We start from the raw sequence: 18,390 nt of genomic DNA, 5'->3' as shown, positions 1-18,390 counted from the left end.
TCTGACATTAACGTGTTAAATACGCGTAATTTGTTTATGGCTGACAATAACAGCGATGAGATTGTGCAAACTCTCCCCATGATACCCCAGTAAATGTAAAGAGGGACAAGGGTGCAAAGGCAAATGCTGGGACATTCACTTCTCTAGTAGCTCCCTAATATTCTCTGTTGTCTTTTTGCTTTCCCTATTGTTAGACTAGCTTCTGCAATTGCTGGGGCCCTCTTCCATGCTTGTATTCACTCTAGGGATGCCTTCCCCCCTTCCTACCCACACCACCCTAAGAAAAACTGAATTTGAACATGAACTCAGAAGTGGGGCAAATGTAGTAAACTTGCAAACTCTGAAGAACACATTCTGAGACCTATGGAAATCACTCATACAAGCTGCCTCTCCACTCTAGATTCAGTAGCTCTGCAAAACTGGCATGTGTTTAAAATTAGACAACTGCAGAAAAGACGGGGAGGCTGTGAAGATTATACGAGTGAGGGGAACACACAACTGAGGGACAGTCAGAGGATCAAGATAGGAGATGGGCAGGAAACGGGGCTAAGGCAGTGGTGGGGGGGCGGCTCAGTCACTGTGGGACTTTCAGAATTAGTGTTAGAATGTCAATACCAGTTCATATCCTGCTATACAGTACATCAAATACAGGAGGTTAAGTAGAAGAAAGAGAATTAAACTCATTTGGATTTGCAAACTTGTTAAATTTTCCCCCATTTGAAATCACTGATTTAATATCATACAACTAAACTGGAAAAACTCCAGTTCCCCCCTCCCAGACTCAGGTTCCTTGCAATTCCATGAGCTGTCCAGCAAATTATTCTACCCAAGGAGTATATATAAGGGGGAAAACACATCAGGAAGACTTCCCATGCTGGGATGTCCAGTCCTCCTCAAAGGGACTTATACCATCCCCTTTTTGTTCTCATTTCTTTCCTTCTTCCAGGGAGCCATACTTAGGCTCAAATAATGGTGGGAAAAGATGGTCCAAGTCAAAGGCAATTCTCTGTTCCTTGTATTCGGTATCTCTGACTTCCTTCTTCTTCCCTCCCTTTCTAGTATATAAGTACAGAGGCTCAAGCCTACCCTCTCCACACTTTGCCAGCATATCCTTCCTCAAAACTACATCTACATGTCTTTAAAAATAAACCAAATATGAAAAAAAAAATCAAAGACATCAATAAAAAATTACTGAAATAAAAACAAATTAAGCGAAAATGAGAGACAATACACTGTTAGAAGGGCTGGACAAGTCAAAAAAAAGTTGAGTTCAAGCCTCAATAGTGCCTAATGAGCTACATGACCTTGGCCAAGGGTTTCCCCAAATCTAGACCTCAATTCCTTCCCATCAAATAAGAATTCAATGCGATGCTTTTTATGTTCACTACTTTTTAGAGCGTTATTGAGAACCATTCTTTTTACATCATAGATACTTATGAATAGACTCCTTGCTCCTCTAATCTGTTGTAAAAGGAAAACCAGATAAAATAATCCAGGACTTATTATACTTTGTCCATTTGTGACTTCTTTTTGCCTGAGAAATTTTTAGGTGATGCCAGGTTTATAGGTATGTAAGATAGACATACAAATCAAACATTTACTGATAATAAATCATAATTTCATGACCCTGTCACACACTTAGTTGTGAGACTATAAGAGTTGGGAGGTTGCAACCCAAAGTTTAAGAAAGTGGAAGGTAACCCAAGCAACTATACCCGATGCTGTATGCGGCAGTCTGTGTCCACAGTCTCCAGTTTTAGGTGTCTTTTGACCCTACTACTCTACAATTCTGTATTTTTTTTTTCTTTAACAGAAAGAAAAGATAAAGAAAAACACAAATTAACCAAAAGAGATTCTCATTGTGAAATTTAATATGGAATTAAGATCACAAAAACTTGCAGTTCTGAAACTAACTTAATGTTAATTCAGGAGTGAAAATAAATGATTATAAATTTACATCACAACCTCATCAGTCATAATAGACTGCTAAATAATCAGTTTATGGGAGACAAGTGGCCTTTATAGGAAAAAGTGACCTTGAAAGGCAAGAGCCCTTGTTTTGGATGAATTTTCTTATCTAAAAATAAGAGGGTTAATTGGAATAGATGGCTTTACATTTCCTTTGAGTTCCTAATCCATAATTTCCAAATCCTTTAACCAGGGCAAGTCTAAAATGAGAATATATCACTTGAGAATGGCTCACTATTTTGAACTAATCAGCTTTGCTCTGACATCTCCCCTGAAATAGACAGTCTTAACACTTACTAGAAGTTTTGGTAAAAAGAATTAAAAGGAGGAATTGTACAAGAACAGTCTAGCATCCTCCCCTCCCCCCCATCTAGTTTACAGAATCACGGAATTTTAGAGTTGAAAAGGACATTAGTTGTTATCTAGTCCAACCCATATGAGAAATAAATTCCTACTGTAACATATTGGACATATCTGGGCTCTGCATGAAGACTTTCAGTGAGAGACTACTCAACACCTCCCAAGGAAGTGCAGTGAAAGGTCATGTGGTACAGCAGAAAGACAGCTAGATCTGGAGAGAGACAATATGGGTTCAAATCCTAATTCTGAAACTTATTATTTGTGTGATCCTATACAAGTCAACTAGCCACTCTGGAACTCAGTTTCCCCATTTGTAAAATGAGGTAATAATAGCCTTTAAAGTTTCTTCTAGTTCTCCCATGGTCTTCTGCATTGCAATTATTCACATGTTCTATTCCATTCCTAGACTACACCTCTCCATGATAGATAGAAAGAAAAAAAAACAATTCAACATCTACTCTGTGTTAGGCAGCTGTGCTAAGTGCTTTACAGATATTGTGTCATTTGATCCTTACTCGCAATTCTAAGAAGTCAATGCTATTATGATCCCCATTTTACAGTTGAAGAAACTGAGGCAGAAAGAGTTTAACTGATATGCCTACAGGTAAACACCTCATAAGTATCTGAGGTCAGATTTGAACTTGGGATCTTCTCAATTCCAGGCCCTAGCTGCGTAGGTGGGAAAAAGAATAATGTCTTGGAGAGAAGAAACTGGAGAGCTTCTGGCTTGACATTAGAAAAAACTTACAATGAGAGCTGTCCAAAAGAAACAAGTAGGAGTTAGTGAGCTCTTTTCACTGGAGGTGTTCAAGAGAAGATTGACTGACAACTTCAAGCATGTGAGGAAATTCCTGGTCAGGTACAATTTGGAGTGAATGACTTAAGAGTCTCTTCCAACTCAGATTTTGGGATCCCCTCCAACCAGAAGGCCAGCATTTCATACCCAAGAGATACATAATAAATACCAAATAGACCAAATTGAATGCAACCCATGCCCAAAAGCTTGACATCTCAGGTTGATGGGCAAATTACTTCACTTCCCTGGCTCGGTTTTCTATTCTCTAAGAAGTAGAATTCAATGGTGTGAAGGTCCATTTTATCTATAAATTATGATCCAAGAACCTCTACCAAGTCATTCAAAACCTTTGGCACATACATGTGCATACATAAATACACAAATATTCAAATGTGGACAGAATAGATAGATATGCTATTCTCAATAATTATGTGCTGATCCCCATATGTCTAGGGCCATTTTCTCCTCAGCCAGGGCCAAACAGACACTGACCAACTTGAAGGATAAGTGCCCCTGGTCCCTAGTACTATCTCCAACCTGGTCACCCTGCTTCGGATGTTCCAGTTTGTCAGTTCTTTTCCTATAAAGCATAGCTCCAGAGTTGAATACAATACTGTCAGCTGAGCTGAAATGGGAATTGAAGACATCAAGATTGTCCTCTCACACCTTAGGCTGCATTAGTGTTCTTGGCCTCCTTGTCACGGTGTTGACAACTCATATGAAACTTGGCAGTCATTAAAACACCAGCCCTCTTCTTCATCTGATGGGCTGTCAAACTAGCCTTTCCCATCCTGGACTTGCATAGTTGACGTTTTGAATTCAAATGTAAGACTTTATATTAATTTCTATTAAATTATGTCACCTTAGTTTTGACCCATTGTTTTGTCTACCGAGGGCTTTTTGGATCATGGTAGTAATAGTTCAGACATCTGACAGCTATCCATCCCAAGTGCATGTTCTCTAGATATTGTATAATTGTATTCCTTGTGTTTTTGTCCAAGTCATTCACCAAAAAGTATCCAAAAAAGAGCAGAAAACAGATCCTATGGCTACCAAAGGAGAGCTTCCTAAAGGTAGAATAAGATTCCTTAATCATTAGTCCTAGGATGTGGTTCTTCATCTAGTCCTGAAGCCACATAACTTCAGCCAGCCCAGTCAGTCAACCAACCAAGAATAAATGTCAGGCACTGGGCTAGGAGCTGAGGATGCAAACACAAACATAAAAGTACCCCTGCCCTCAGAGAGCTCACATTCTATACCATGATTCGCTATCTTATTCCCAAGGATAAAGTAAGACATTTTTTTCAGCTATCATCACTGAAGATCCTTGGCTTTACAGCATGGGGGCATGTGGAATTCATTTTAGAGGGGCATCCAAAGAGTTAGCATTTTTTAAAGTACTAAACTCAATGTAGGGGCTGTGAAATTATGATTCATTATCAGCAAATGTTTTATTTGTATACCTATTTTATATACCCAGAGTCACATTAAAATTTCTCAGGCAAAAAGGAATGATGAGTGGAACAAGTTTGAGAAGTATGATTTAAAAGGAAACTTTGTTTGCAAATATACTTCATGAAGTTTGGCAATATTTACTGATTAGAGTACCTCTTCCCTTCTTAACAAGAAGGTTGCTGCTGTTGCAGCAATAGCCTCCTTGTTGATACACCCCATACTCCAATCCATCTGACATAGCAACCAAAGAAATTTTTCTAAAGGTCACCTCTGACCATGTCACTTCTGACCATGTCATTCCCCTACTCAATAAACTCTAGTGGCTCCCTGTTGCCTTTAGATCAAATAACAACTCTTTAGTTCAACAGTGGAAGTTCTTCACAATCCAACTTCTTACTTTTTTTTCTTCCTACAAAACTTTTTGTTTGCTTCAAAGCTCCAAAACTCTACTTAAAGTCCACTTACTAGAAAAAGTATTTACTAGTAAATGTCTGGGGTCACATTTGAATTCAGGACCTCTGACGCCAAGGCCAATACTTTACCCACTGCACACCCATCCACTATCTGCCCCCATCAGTAGTTTAAAAAAAATATTAGCTCTTTGGGAAACCCTCTGAAATGAATTCCACAAGATCCTAGATGCAATTGCCTTCTTTTCAGAAAATTATCTTGTACTTATATGTATACTATTTATATATCTCTTTATACAGTCTCTCAATTAGACTATAAGCTCTCTGAAGGCAAGGGCAGTTTCAGATTTATCTTGGTATCTCTAAGCATCTAGCATGTGGCTCCTGTCATAAAAAAAAAAAAAAAAAGCTACTTAAAACAGAATAATTAAGTTTAGATTTCAGCCAAATTAAAACTTTTGTCAATGGAACAACATTCAGACATTTATGATTTAATAACTGCCACCCCAACAAAATGATTTATAAACAAAGCACTTTTCTTACAACCACCTGGGATATAAGCATAAGTATTAATATTCCTCCATTTACATATGAAGAAACTAAAGTCAGGGAGAGCCAAGATTTGAATTCTGATTTCCTGATAAGCTGCCCAAGGTGCCTTCCACCTTCTACTATACTATGCTACCTTTCATAATATAATACCTTCTAATAAGCTGTTATTTATGTGGGAAACTACACAACACAAAAAATTTCTAGCACCACATTTAAGATTCGCCATGGAAAGTAGAGTACTCCCCAGTGAGTATAAACTCTCCTTGTGGATGAGTCACTAGCCCTGTTGGGACACAAATCATGTCCCAATCCCTCCTCCCTTTAAAATCTTTTTAAACCTTATTCCCTTCATATCTATACAATCTAGAGATCCTGGTCTCTTGGATGTTCCATAAACAAGGTACTGATGCTCCATCTCTCAGCTCTAGGCATTTTCTCCAGCTGTCCCTAAGCCTGGAATATTCTGCCTTCTCAACTCTTATCTACTGATTTCCCTGGTTTCCTTTAAATCCCAATTAAAATCCCATCTTCTACTGGAAGCTTCTCCCAAACATGTTAATTCTACTGACTTCCTTCTGTTAATTATTTCCCACTCATTTATTCTTTATATAGTTTTTTTTGTTGTTGTTTTTGTTTTGGTTTTTTGGTATCTTGTCTTCCCGAATTTAACTATAAGCCCCTTGAGGGTAAGGACTGCCTTTTGACTCTTTTTACATCCCTGACACTTAACACAGTACCTGGTATATAGTAGATGCTTAATAAATGTTTACTGATTGATTTTATTGATTGAAGTACTCAACTGAATTGGCAAAGCAGATAAAAAGTTGATGGGACAGAGTATCAAAAGATAAACAAAGGCAGATATTTATTTATTGAACCAACATATAAATCCTGTATTCTAAGGCAAAAGCATATAATGGGGAAAGAGCACTGCATTTGATATTCAGAAAACCCCCCAGGCCATAATTTTCTCACTTGGAAAGTGGGGTTCTGTTTCAAGTCCCTGATCCTTCTAATTTTCTATGATTCTAAGAGGACTAAGCCTAGAATAAGGTCAATCTCACCACTCAATTACATATCTACCCTAAAGTCCCTCTCTTGTCCCTTGAGTATTTTTCAAATCTATTAACTTGGACAAATAAAAGCCAATATTTGACAATGACTAGCATCCTGACAGAAAGAGAATACAAAGCTAGTTGGTGAGGATGTGGGAGCCAATCTCATCCATAAGGAAATGGAGGCAAGGTCACAGAGTAACAAAGAACTCTGGATTTGGAATGGAAGGTCCTCAATTTGAATTCCAGATTCTGTCACTTCCTATCTTAATGTCCAAAGTTAAGTCATTTGATCTCTTCGGACCTCCCATCCCTCATAGGTAAAATGAAGTAATTATATTAGGTGACTTCTGAAATTCAAGCTCTATTTCTTTCATCCTGTGACCCTGAGAGTTAGCTTCATATACATAATAAAACAGATTCTTGACAAACAGTGTTATTCAATCTATGTCAGCGTCCTTAACTTTTCTTCATTGAAGTAAGCCTAATAACTTTTCAATTAATTCAACAGAATCCATAAAAAGTAGAAGTGAATAACCTTTCGATTCAACTCAATAAACATGTACTAAAAACCTACTATGTTTCTGGCGCTGTGCTAAATGCTGGGGAACAAAAAAAGGCAAAGGATAGTTTCTGTCCTGAAGGAACTCACAAACTAATCCAAGCCTTTCAATATTTTAATCACAAATAAGAGTGCAAGGATGATTTCAAAAAGGCCTGGAGAGACTTAGATGAACTGATGCTAAATGAAGTGAGTAGAACCAAGAGAACATTGTACACAGCAACAAAATTATACGATGTTCAATTCTGATGGATGTGGTTCTTTTCAACAGCGAGGTGATTCAAGCCAGTTCCAACAGCCTTGTGGTGGAGAGAGCCATTCTGCATCCAGAGAGAGGACTGTGGGAACTGAGTGTGAATCACAACATAGTATTTTCACTCCTTTTGTTATTGTTTGCTTGCATTTTGTTTTCTCTTTTTTTTTTCTCTTTTGATCTGATTTTTCTTGTGCAGCATGATATTGTGGAAACATATACACAAGAACTGCACATGTTTAACATATATTAGATTTCTTGCCATCTAGGGAAGGGGAAAAGTTGGAAGGGAGGGAGAAAAAATTTTGGAATACAAGTTTTTATAAGGGTAAATATTGAAAACTATCTATCGTGTTTTGAAAATAAAAAGCTTTATTTTAAAAATAAAAGAAAAAAGAAAAAAACAAATAAGATTACAAAAACTCATTGGATAAACAGTCTGGTTTGTTTGGATTTTTCCATTTTAAATCATTTACACATTCAAGAAATATTTTTAAGCACTTCCTACATGCCCTTAGGAAAAGGAGCATGGGGATGTGGAGAGATGAATGGCCTTGGAGCCTGAAGGACCTATACTTAAGTCCCGCATCTGCCACATCCTGGCTGTGTGATCCTGGGCCATAAACTTCTCAGTAAGAATTCTAGGCAACTCTCCAGACAAGTTGGAACTTCCATTGATAAAGGAAATTTCCTCTCCACGGAGTTTCTTATACCCACAAAAATCACAGATCCAATGCTTATCATTATATTTTAGGCCCTAAGGGAGATAGAAAGGAGAGTACAGCAAGAGCAATCTCGGTTCGGTTTAGTAGCAGAGAACAAATAGAAACTATTAAACTAACATCTAAGTGATAAGAAATTTCTCATTAGAGAAATTCTTTTTTTGGCTCACATTCACTGGAAGAGTAGCTATTTGCAAGGATATTTACTGCTGTTATTCAACTCCAACATATGCCTGATCTCATTGATGTGGTTAGTCTTGCCAGTGGTTCTAGCCACAACCCAGACACACTGATCTATTCTGTGCTCTCATCCATGTCCTCCCATCAATTCAGTAGCGGGCAGGGAGGGAGAATTTACCTAACATGCTGGGGACCTTTTCACATTGCTTGGTTATCAATGAAGAACAGCCTGTCCATCTTATTATTTATTATTTACTCTTGAGGTAGGGTACTAGATAAAGACCTCACGTGAGGCCTAGAATCAATATCTTTCAGTAGAAATCTTGCTTCAGGTATTTGTTAGCAATGTAACCCTAAGAAAATCTTAACCCCTTCTCAGCCTCAGTTTCCTCATCTGGAAAATGGAGATAATCATAGATGCTATTACCTCAGGGTTATTGTCAGGATCAAATGAGTTAATATATGTAAAATGCTTTGCAAATCTTAAAACACTCTAAATGTTAATTACTGTTACTTGCCATCAATGTACGGGAAAACAACATACCAGAACTCTGATCAAAGCAATAACTATAAATTCAATATCACCAGCAGTATCTTCGTTTACTAGGAGTGCCATTACGATTATCATTCTCAGGAAAAGGACCATGAAGTGTCTTCAGCTCAAGTAAAATATGATTATGATATACCAATATAAGTTACATCATCTTGCTTACTGTCTTAGGGAGGGAAGAAATTTGGAACTCAAAAATCTCTTTTTAAAAGTGAATGTTCTACATATTTAATGTATTAGACTATCTGCATCTAAAGGAGGGGGTGAGGAGAAGAAGGGGAAAAGTTGGAACAAAAAGTTTTGCAATGGTCAATGCTGAAAAATTACCCATGCATATATCTTGTAAATTAAAAGCTATATAATAAAAAGAAAAAGAAAAAAAACAAAAAAATAAGTGTTAATGAAAAGAATGCTACTGTATTCAAAATAAAATAAAATAAAAATTCAAGAGTGAAAAAAATAAAAGTGAATGTTCTACATATTTAATGTATTGGGCTACCTGCATCTAAAGAACGGGGTGAGGGGAATAAGGGGAAAAGTTGAAACACAAGGTTTTGTAAGGATCAATGTTGAAAAATTACACATGCATATGTTTTGAAAATAAAAAGCTCTAATTAAATAAATGAATGAATAAAAGAGACAAAAATTGGAAGGAAAAAATTACTGTTCTAGCTGTGTGACCCTGGGCAAGTCACTTAACCCCAGCTGCTGCAGCACAAAAAAAAGTGAATGTCTATATTTTTAACATGTATAACATATATTGGATTGCTTGCCATTGACCGAGGGGGGGGGGGGGGGGAGATGGTGGAGGGGAGAGAGGAAAATTTGAAACACAGGCTATACAAGGGTCAATATTGAAAAATTATCCATGTATATGCTTTGAAAATAAAAAGCCTTAATAAAAAAATAAAAAGTAAATGAGCTGGAGAAGGAAAAAAAAATAAAAGCGAATGTTAAAAATTATCTTTGCATATAATTGAAAAAATACTTTTAAAAGAAAAAAAAATTTGGTGGGGAAGTGTCTGAAGGAAGGGGCATTACAAAGACAAGGTGTATTTCTACAGAGCTAGAGCTGCATTCTAGCAGGAAAGCTCAATTTTTTTCAATTTAGGCATACTACAAGTAATTAAAAACAGCACTTTCCCTAGATCATTTGCAGAGATTTATAATCCAGATTCTAACCTAGTGCCTTTCCCCCACTACACAAAGAAAAAAAAAAAGGGGGGGGGGGTCTAGTTGCTGCTTGTAAAAAGTCAGGCAATAGTCTTTTAGTTTTCACCAAGGACACAGGAGCAAAACCCAAAGTATTAAGGGCTAATTGAGGGCAGTCACCACTAACCAGCAGTCCTGAAGGGATAGCACTAGTGTCCCTTGGGGGAAGGCAACATGATAAAGTAGAAAGAGAGATGGATTTGTGGATTTGAATTCAGAAGACCCATGTGGACTAATGGAAACATGTTTTGCACAACTGCACCTATATAATTTCTATCAAACTGCTTGCCTTCTCAACAAAGTGGGTAGGGAGGGAGAGAATTTGGAATTTACAATTTAAATAAATGTAAAATTTGTTTTTAAAGGGCAGCTAGGTGGCACTGTGGATAGAGTCAAGAAGACCTGAGTTCAAACTGGCCTCAAGACACTAAGTAGGTGTATATGACCTCAGGCAAGTCACTTAACCCCAATTGTCCCAAAAATAAAATAAAATTGTTTCCCCACATAATTGGGGGAAAACAAAATATTAAAATTTAAAAAAGAAGATCCATGTATAAATCCCAGCTTGGCTATGTACTATCTATGTGACCTGGAGCAAATACCATAATGTCCCTGAGCCCCAGTTTTCTTATTTATAAAATATAGGTTGATATTCTGGAAAATAACTTCAAAAAAGTCCCATAGGCTGTTTCTATCTTTTGCTTCAATAGTCCTACTATTAAACAGCAAAATACCTCCAAGGAGATTTAAAAAAAAAAAAAGGAAAAAAAATATGGAGTCCATAAGTATTAAGCACATACTACCCATCAGGCACTCTGCTAAATAGCACCTACTGTAACTCAGGCACTCTGACTAGGCACTAGAGATACAAAGAAAGGCAAAAGATAATCTATGCTTCCACAATCTAAAGGGCAAAAAAAGCCCTGCAAACAATTCTGGACAAAATGAGTTGTATACAAGATTAACAGGAAATAATCAACAGACAGAAGACAATGGAATTAAAGAACTGTATATAACAAAACCTCATCAGCACCTTATGTCAGCAAAAATCTGCATGCAAAGTAGGCACTAAATGGTTGGGGAACAGCTGAACAAAAAGTAGGATATGGATAGAATGGAATAATATATACCAGATAAACTTGTGAAGATTTGTATGAACTGATGCAAAGCAAAGACAGTAGTAGGCAATGAACTACATAAGCAAGGACTGTAATGATGCAAACAGAAATAATACAAATTGGATTAATCACAATGGACAGTAAATACTAAAGCACAAAGGATGTGATACACTTGGTAGATAGAGACAACACAACACATCAGACTTGGTTGCTTTTTTGGTCAATGTGCTTACCTATGTTTTGTTTTCATTTTTGGTTGCATAAGAGGGTTCAGTGGTGGTGGTAGTGGTGGGAGAAAAATAGAAACAAATAACAAGATGTAAAAGGAAAAATAAAAGACATCATTTTTAAAATGAAAGAAGAAATTAAAATAATGAAGTTGACTTAGAAGACCTGAGTGGGTCTCTTTCACCTCTAAATGCAAGTTCTTACAATCTATGTAGCTGAAAATACTCTTTGAAAGGTCACTGCTCAAGACAGCTCAGAAATGCTCCCAGACCCATTTGGAAATGATAAAAAGTCAAAGAGAATGGAAGAGGACTCCCTGTAATTCTGAAAGCCAATTATATGGCACTCTTAAGCTGACTATGCTCAAGCTTGAATGAACATCCTACAGGTAGTGATACCTTGCCTGATTTCTGATAAATTCCTGGGAATTGAACATAGAAATTAGCCCACAGGCAGGTAGGTGGAGATTGTTCTCTTCTATATGAGAAAAGCTTTTAGAAGCAAGCAAAAAGGAGAAAACAATGCATTTGGCTCCCAGCAATCCCCAATAGCAGAAAAAAAAAAAAAAAGAAAACACTGACAGGCATGAATGATTGACCTGGGCAAAATAAATATACGAAATTTCTTAATCAGGAAACAAATATCTCCATTGGTCAAAGCCTCAAGCAGGAGGGCAGAGAGGTCTTTTTCTGCCCCAGTATTTTAAGATCCTAAGAATCTTCCAGAGAAATGTGTTTAGCCATGGTACCTACTGGTGAAGCATAGTATTGCAACCAAACTCCATTAGACAGTATATTCAGAAAGAAAAGGTGGAAAAAAGGACTCCAAGAATGTTAGAGCTAGCAGGGACCTTAAAGATGATTTTAGTTCAACCCTCCCATTTGTTTATTATTATTACAATTTTTGTTTTATTTTCAAAACATATGCATAGATAATTTTCAACATTCACCCTTGAAAAATCTTGTGTTCCAAATTTTTCTTCCTCTCTTTCCACCTTCATCCTTCCCTAGACAAATCATCTAATATGTTAAACATGTGCAATTCTTCTATACGTATTTCCACAATTATCATGCTGCACAAGAAAAATCGGATCAAAAAGGGAAAAAAATGAGAAAGAAAACAAAATGCAAGCAAACTACAACAAAAAAAAGCTGAAAATACTATGTTGTGATCCACACTCAGTCCCACAGTTCTCTCTCTCCAAAGAATATAATTCTTTGGAAGCTAGAATGTAACCAATAAGGAATGGAGAGATACAAGAGAAAAATTTTTAAATGCAATGCAAGAGTAAATAGTTAATGTAACCAAAGACAAGAAAGAGCTACCTTCCTAAAAAGTTTTCATTGTAATCAATTGAGATTCCCCCCCCCCCGCCCCCTTTGTGGTTATGTTTCAGATTTTATAATGCAAGTTTACACTTTACAGATGTTAAACCAATGTTGCAAGAATGAATTCCCTTGAGCATGTGTGCCAATGCAGAATTTTCTACAGGTATAAAATAAAATTCCACAAAACTGGCCTTCTTGTTTCCTGTCATTTGATATGGCACGATGCATACAAAATAATCCGAGACTATCAGAATTAGATGGAAGCTTAGAAGGTTCAATACCCTCACCTTTGACAGCTGGGCAAACTTAATTCCTGAATGGAAATTGCTCATAGATATTTTTACTTTCCATTTTTAAAACAAATCGTCAATGGAAGCCAAAATTCAACCAACTACTTGCATACACTATTGTCCAGTCCTAAACAGAAAGCAGAACTCTACCCAACTATCTATTTCTATTCTTTCCATTTTGATCTGTCACTTCCATCTCTATCCATCTCTACAGCAGGTGACTCTGAACATGCCCTCTCTTTGCAGGTGTCCTGATAAACCACAAATGTTTACACTCCCTGGACCTCTAGAATCTGTCAAAGGAGCATCCTATCCTATATCATGGCATATCCTATAAACAAGCTTACATGAAGCAGAATCAGTCTCTTTTCCTTCTGTCATTTCTAGGCCTTGGCAAGGAAGATAAATTTTTATTATCCTCTTAATTTGCTTTTATTATTTCCTATAAAAGACTTCAGAAAGTATTAGCCAAGTTTTGAGCTTATAAAAACTACAACAGAAGTTTTGGGGAAAGGAATGGAATATGACTTAGAGCAAGTGCCTTCCCTTATTCTAGACCTCAGTTTTCCCATCTGCAAATTGGAGGGATGAGGGGTAGAAGAGCAGAGTGTGTATGTGGGGGGAGAGGGATGTGTGTGTGTGCTCGACTAGCACAATAAATGGTCTCCAAGGAGCCTTCCAACTCTGATATCCTATAATTACAGTATAAGAAGACTCTCAGTTATTGATACCCACAGGATCTATGAATGAATCCTATTAAAGCCAAAGGAAGTTATGCTCATAAATACATTCTCCCTCAGAGTGACTAGTTAACAGCCCTCTTGGTGGGAAGAAAATGCAGCTTCATTATCAATGAACAATTAGGAAACCTCCACAGTGTGCTGGTCTCTCACAAAAGACAGAATCACTGCAGTACATTTAACAAACATACTCCTACATCAAAACGCTCATTATTTAAATTGGCACACGGTAGATTATGTTAACAGATTTATTTATCGACTAAGTCTAATCATATTTCCTCGCTTGGCATCAATAGGGTATTTATTATTTAAGTTTATTTCAACATGAGATAATTATTCAAAAGTTTTCCATATTTGATTTTTTTTATTACAGATTTTTGGGCTGGAAATTAAATCCTGAACTGCTAAACTAGATTTCATAAGGAGAAAACAAACAAGTTTGGGATTATTTCAGTGTCCTCACTTGTGAGTCCATTTTGTGACCCAGAGATTTCACATTTCACTATCATCTTGGAGACTAGAAGAATAGCATTATAATGGAGGCTCTTCTAGCAAGAAAGCTAGGCAAAAAATGAGCTGTTATTTTGAGTCATGGCAATTTTGGCTCTAGATAAAGCACTTCCTCCTTTGGCTACAGAGGTGGCAGGGGACTCCAGGTATAGAGTGCTGTACATGCTGTCCTACAGTGTCACTGTGTTAATATCGCTTTATTTATTTAATTTTGTTCCATCGTAAGAAGGGCTCATTTGGTGGTGGAAATGGGAAGTTTATCCAGATATTATTACAATGAAAAAACAAAAGGCATTATTCATATCTTTTTAAAAAATAAAATTCTATTTTATTCTCATCCACTTTGCTATTTGCCCTTGATTTGGGTGGTGGTAGTGCTGAGGGGGAGAGTATATCTGAAAGTAGCATGCTTTCCAATGAAACTTTTTTCCTGAAATTGAAACATGTTCATTCAAACATAAAAAAGTCACCATCCTCGAGATGTCATGGAACATATAAGCCAAACTCCCAAATAGAATTTCTAAGGCCCCTTCCAGTTCCATTCTATGCTCTATGGACCTTTACAGCTCTCAAAATTCCCTGATTTATCATCTAAGCATTTTCCAAACTACATTGGCAGAAGACACAAGGCTCTGAAGTGGAAACCCCCTTGGATGAGGCTCAGTATTTCTCCTCTTTCTTTTGCTTCTGAAATGTCAACACATAACAATTTTTCCTTCTAATACCTCCAGCCTCTTACATCTCATCCTAAGCTCCAGTGGCAAAGAGGTATAAAGGATTCCTCTGGTTTCATTCCCACGCTTCTGGTGGCTCTCAGGGAACGGGATGTAGTCTCTCTAGGATTTCTCCTTCAGTGACTGCATCACCACACCCGGATCCTACAAGGACCACCCTGGGTGCCTGGAGTTAGCGTCCAGGGGAAAATATACTCAACTAGGAAACAGAAACCATGATTCTGGTCACATCCATGGCACTGACTTGCTGCTTGTTTGAGAGTAAGGGGCCTCAGGGCCTTCTCCTGTAAAATGGGGATGAGGTGAAAGAGGGAGCCCTTTGGCCTAGTGATTACTAAGGTGATTACAAAGAATTTGATTTAATTCTATAAACATTTATTAAGAACCCTTGTTATACATGCAAGACACTGACTGTATTAGATGCTAGGATACAAATTCAGAAGCAAAAAACAGACCCTTGCTCTCAAGGAGACTATTCCCTATTGGAATCCTTTAGCTTTTCTTCTTTCAAAACCTAAACTGGTACTACATCTTGTAATTGTTCTCAGATTTCCAGTCTTCCTTCCTCTCTCTTTTCCACCCCTACAATCTATCCTTTGAACTGTGCACAGCTGTCAGGTATGGATACCTCACCTACTCAAAGCAATCTCATCCTGGCTCTCAGAACCTTTTTGGGATTCAAGTCAATCCAATTTAGCCCCTTACTCCCCTTACCTCCCCCCCCCCCAATCTCTTCTTCCTACAAGCTAAAATCCAAACCCCATCACTTGGCAATTCAAGGCTCTCTATAATATGACCACACCCTACTTTTAATTCAATATTCTCTTCCACTTTTTCTCTTTTGGTCTAAAAATCTATGGCAGTCAGACCTCTACAATCAGTCAGTCAGTCAGTCTGTCTGTCTCTGTCTCTGTCTCTGTCACACACACACACACACACACACACACACACACACAATGCTAGTCATTTGCTCATGATGTCTCCACCCACTCACCCTTGCTCTCTGCAGTCTCCATGCCTGACTGAATCGAATATTGTATTTTTTAAATTCTGAACTTGACAAACATCAAATAACCCAAAATTTCAAAGGGAATCTTGGATCTCATCAATGGTAGATGGATACTCCCTCCACTGGGACAAACTGCAATTTCTTTAACATCTTCCATCCTATATGATTCCTGTATCTTCCATATAGAATCCACCTTATGTACTTCAGGCCCTTTTCTGGCTCATAATATTCCAAGGACCCCAAGGCCCAAGACCCAAGGACCCCTAGGGTGTTTTTCCTTTTCTCTGGCTGTGAAAACCAATGTCCCCCCCCCTTTGTCCTGCTATAAAAGCCATCAAGGGGCCTCCTAGGTGGGAACCATTCTCCATCTTTCTCTAACCTGTGGATTACATCTAATAGGAGTTTGTTGGAGTGGGAGGAAGAGTGGGTTTTTTTTTTTTTTTTTTTAAGTCCAGTAAAAAAGTGAAATTGCAAAATTCCTCATTCTGTCACTAGGTAGAGCATATGGGGACCTGCTGTCCCAGAGCAAAAAACAAACAAACAAACAAAAAACCCAAAGCCTGGCAGAGAGAACCAAAGAACTCAGGCCTCAGTAGCATCCCCAAAACCCAGGAACAAAGCACAGTCATATTATATTCTAACAGATTTCACCCAGATGACACACGTGGGTGTGTATAATAAGAGGATTGATTCATATTTCTCTGGGACCTTATTCTTCCTTTACAACAACCTTATTGTAGGTTATATGTAGGCTATGTGTTTATTATTAGCACCCCCCACCATTTTACATATGAAGAGGCTCAAGTGTCTTGCCCAGGGTCACATAAAGCTAATGCCAGAGCCAGGATATGAACCCAGGCTGATTGATCCCAGGATGGTGTTCTTAAAACCATACTATCCTGCCTACGTAATATTCACCAAATATTTATTGGAGGTGTCATTGGTGACAGCAAAGATAAAGAACACACAAACTTCTGCCCATATGGAGCTTGTTGTCTACTAAGGGAAATAAGACATAGACAAAAAGAGCTATAATTCAGGGAGAACGTGATATGGGCCTGGAGAAAGCTATACAGTAGCTGCTAATATAGATCTGTGTGACTTTGGCCGAAACATTTCACTTTTTGAGGCCTCAATTTCCTAATCTGTAAAACTTGAGAACTGAGTCACCAGTTTGAACTTGAAAGTGATGATCTCTGTGCTTTAGACCAATGGCAGGGAGCCAGCCCCAACACACATACCCATACTCAAGTTTCTGAATCAGCTCCTGATAATAGAGGCAGAGCCAGTAAGGGAAGTTTTCCAAAATGGGTCAGCAACATGAATAACTTCTCATTTATTATCTTCTCAATATTCTTTTCACTCTAACCCCATCATCTCTACCACCATTTCCTAAATTTTTCTTCTCCCAAATCATCATCAACTATTTAGGGTCAAAGGATCCTAGAGTCAAACATGAAAGGAATCTAAGAAGTTATCTAAATCAATTCCTTGTTTGATAGGTGAGGAAATGGAGTTTCAGGGAAGTCCAAGACTTATCCAAGATCACACAGTTAAGTAAGTGATGAAACAGATATCCAAGTCCAGACTGATACTAAATCCCGCAATCCTTCCTCTAGAGCACGTTTCAACATTTCTAGACCCATTCTCATCCTCAATTTACCTTTTTTATAGCCAGAGCTTTCAGGCTGGAATGTTCTGACTCTACATCAAAGGTATCCCAGCTTAAAAGATTTTGTTAAAATAGCTTATGTTTCTGGCTGGGAAAGAATCTGACAAAGTAAAGCATTATGCTTTAGAAAAAACAGCCCCTAATCTTGGGATTTATAGGCCACATTTCTTTCTTAAGGACCATGCCTTAAACCCAAATCATTGGGGTTCATTGATTGGCCAACAAGAGGTCCCAGGCCAAGTCCCCTTTGGTCAAAGTTTGATCCCTGATTGGCTCAGAGTGAATATAAATAGCAATTGTTTCTGTTTTGGCCAGAAACCTTGAGGTAAAAACCCTTTAAACTATGTAAAAGAGGCCACTTCTTTGCCTCATTTCTTACCTAGCTTTACCTAACCACTAATAGGACAGTCAATTTGAGACCTTTTAAAAAAGGCCAAGGTCTCCCACTGCATCCAAGGCCATCCTGATCCATATCTTGCCACTGAACCCAGATGGCTCCAGAGGAAAAAGTGACGCTGGTGACCTTGCGTAGCGCTCCCTTACTTAATTATACTTTACCTGCATGTCATGGCCCTCTTTGAGAATGAAGGACAAACAACAACCACAAAAACCCAGTTGCTCACTGGGAATGCTCCATGAAGTCCTGCACATAACCTAAGTGGCCACCTCCAGGTTATACTGGTTGA

General features: G+C 37.9%; 1 protein-coding gene across 3 annotated transcripts in view; it reads right to left on the bottom strand.

The window, feature by feature from the left end:
* Nucleotides 1-18,390, bottom strand: part of CBFA2T2 (CBFA2/RUNX1 partner transcriptional co-repressor 2) — a 164,240-nt gene that overhangs the window by 97,956 nt on the left and 47,894 nt on the right. The window lies entirely within an intron of this gene.

Source organism: Sarcophilus harrisii, chromosome 2 (assembly GCF_902635505.1).
Source record: "Sarcophilus harrisii chromosome 2, mSarHar1.11, whole genome shotgun sequence".
In the NCBI taxonomy this organism is placed as follows: domain Eukaryota; kingdom Metazoa; phylum Chordata; class Mammalia; order Dasyuromorphia; family Dasyuridae; genus Sarcophilus; species Sarcophilus harrisii.
Note: the sequence above shows the minus strand (reverse complement) of the source record. Positions and strands in the feature narration are given on the sequence as shown.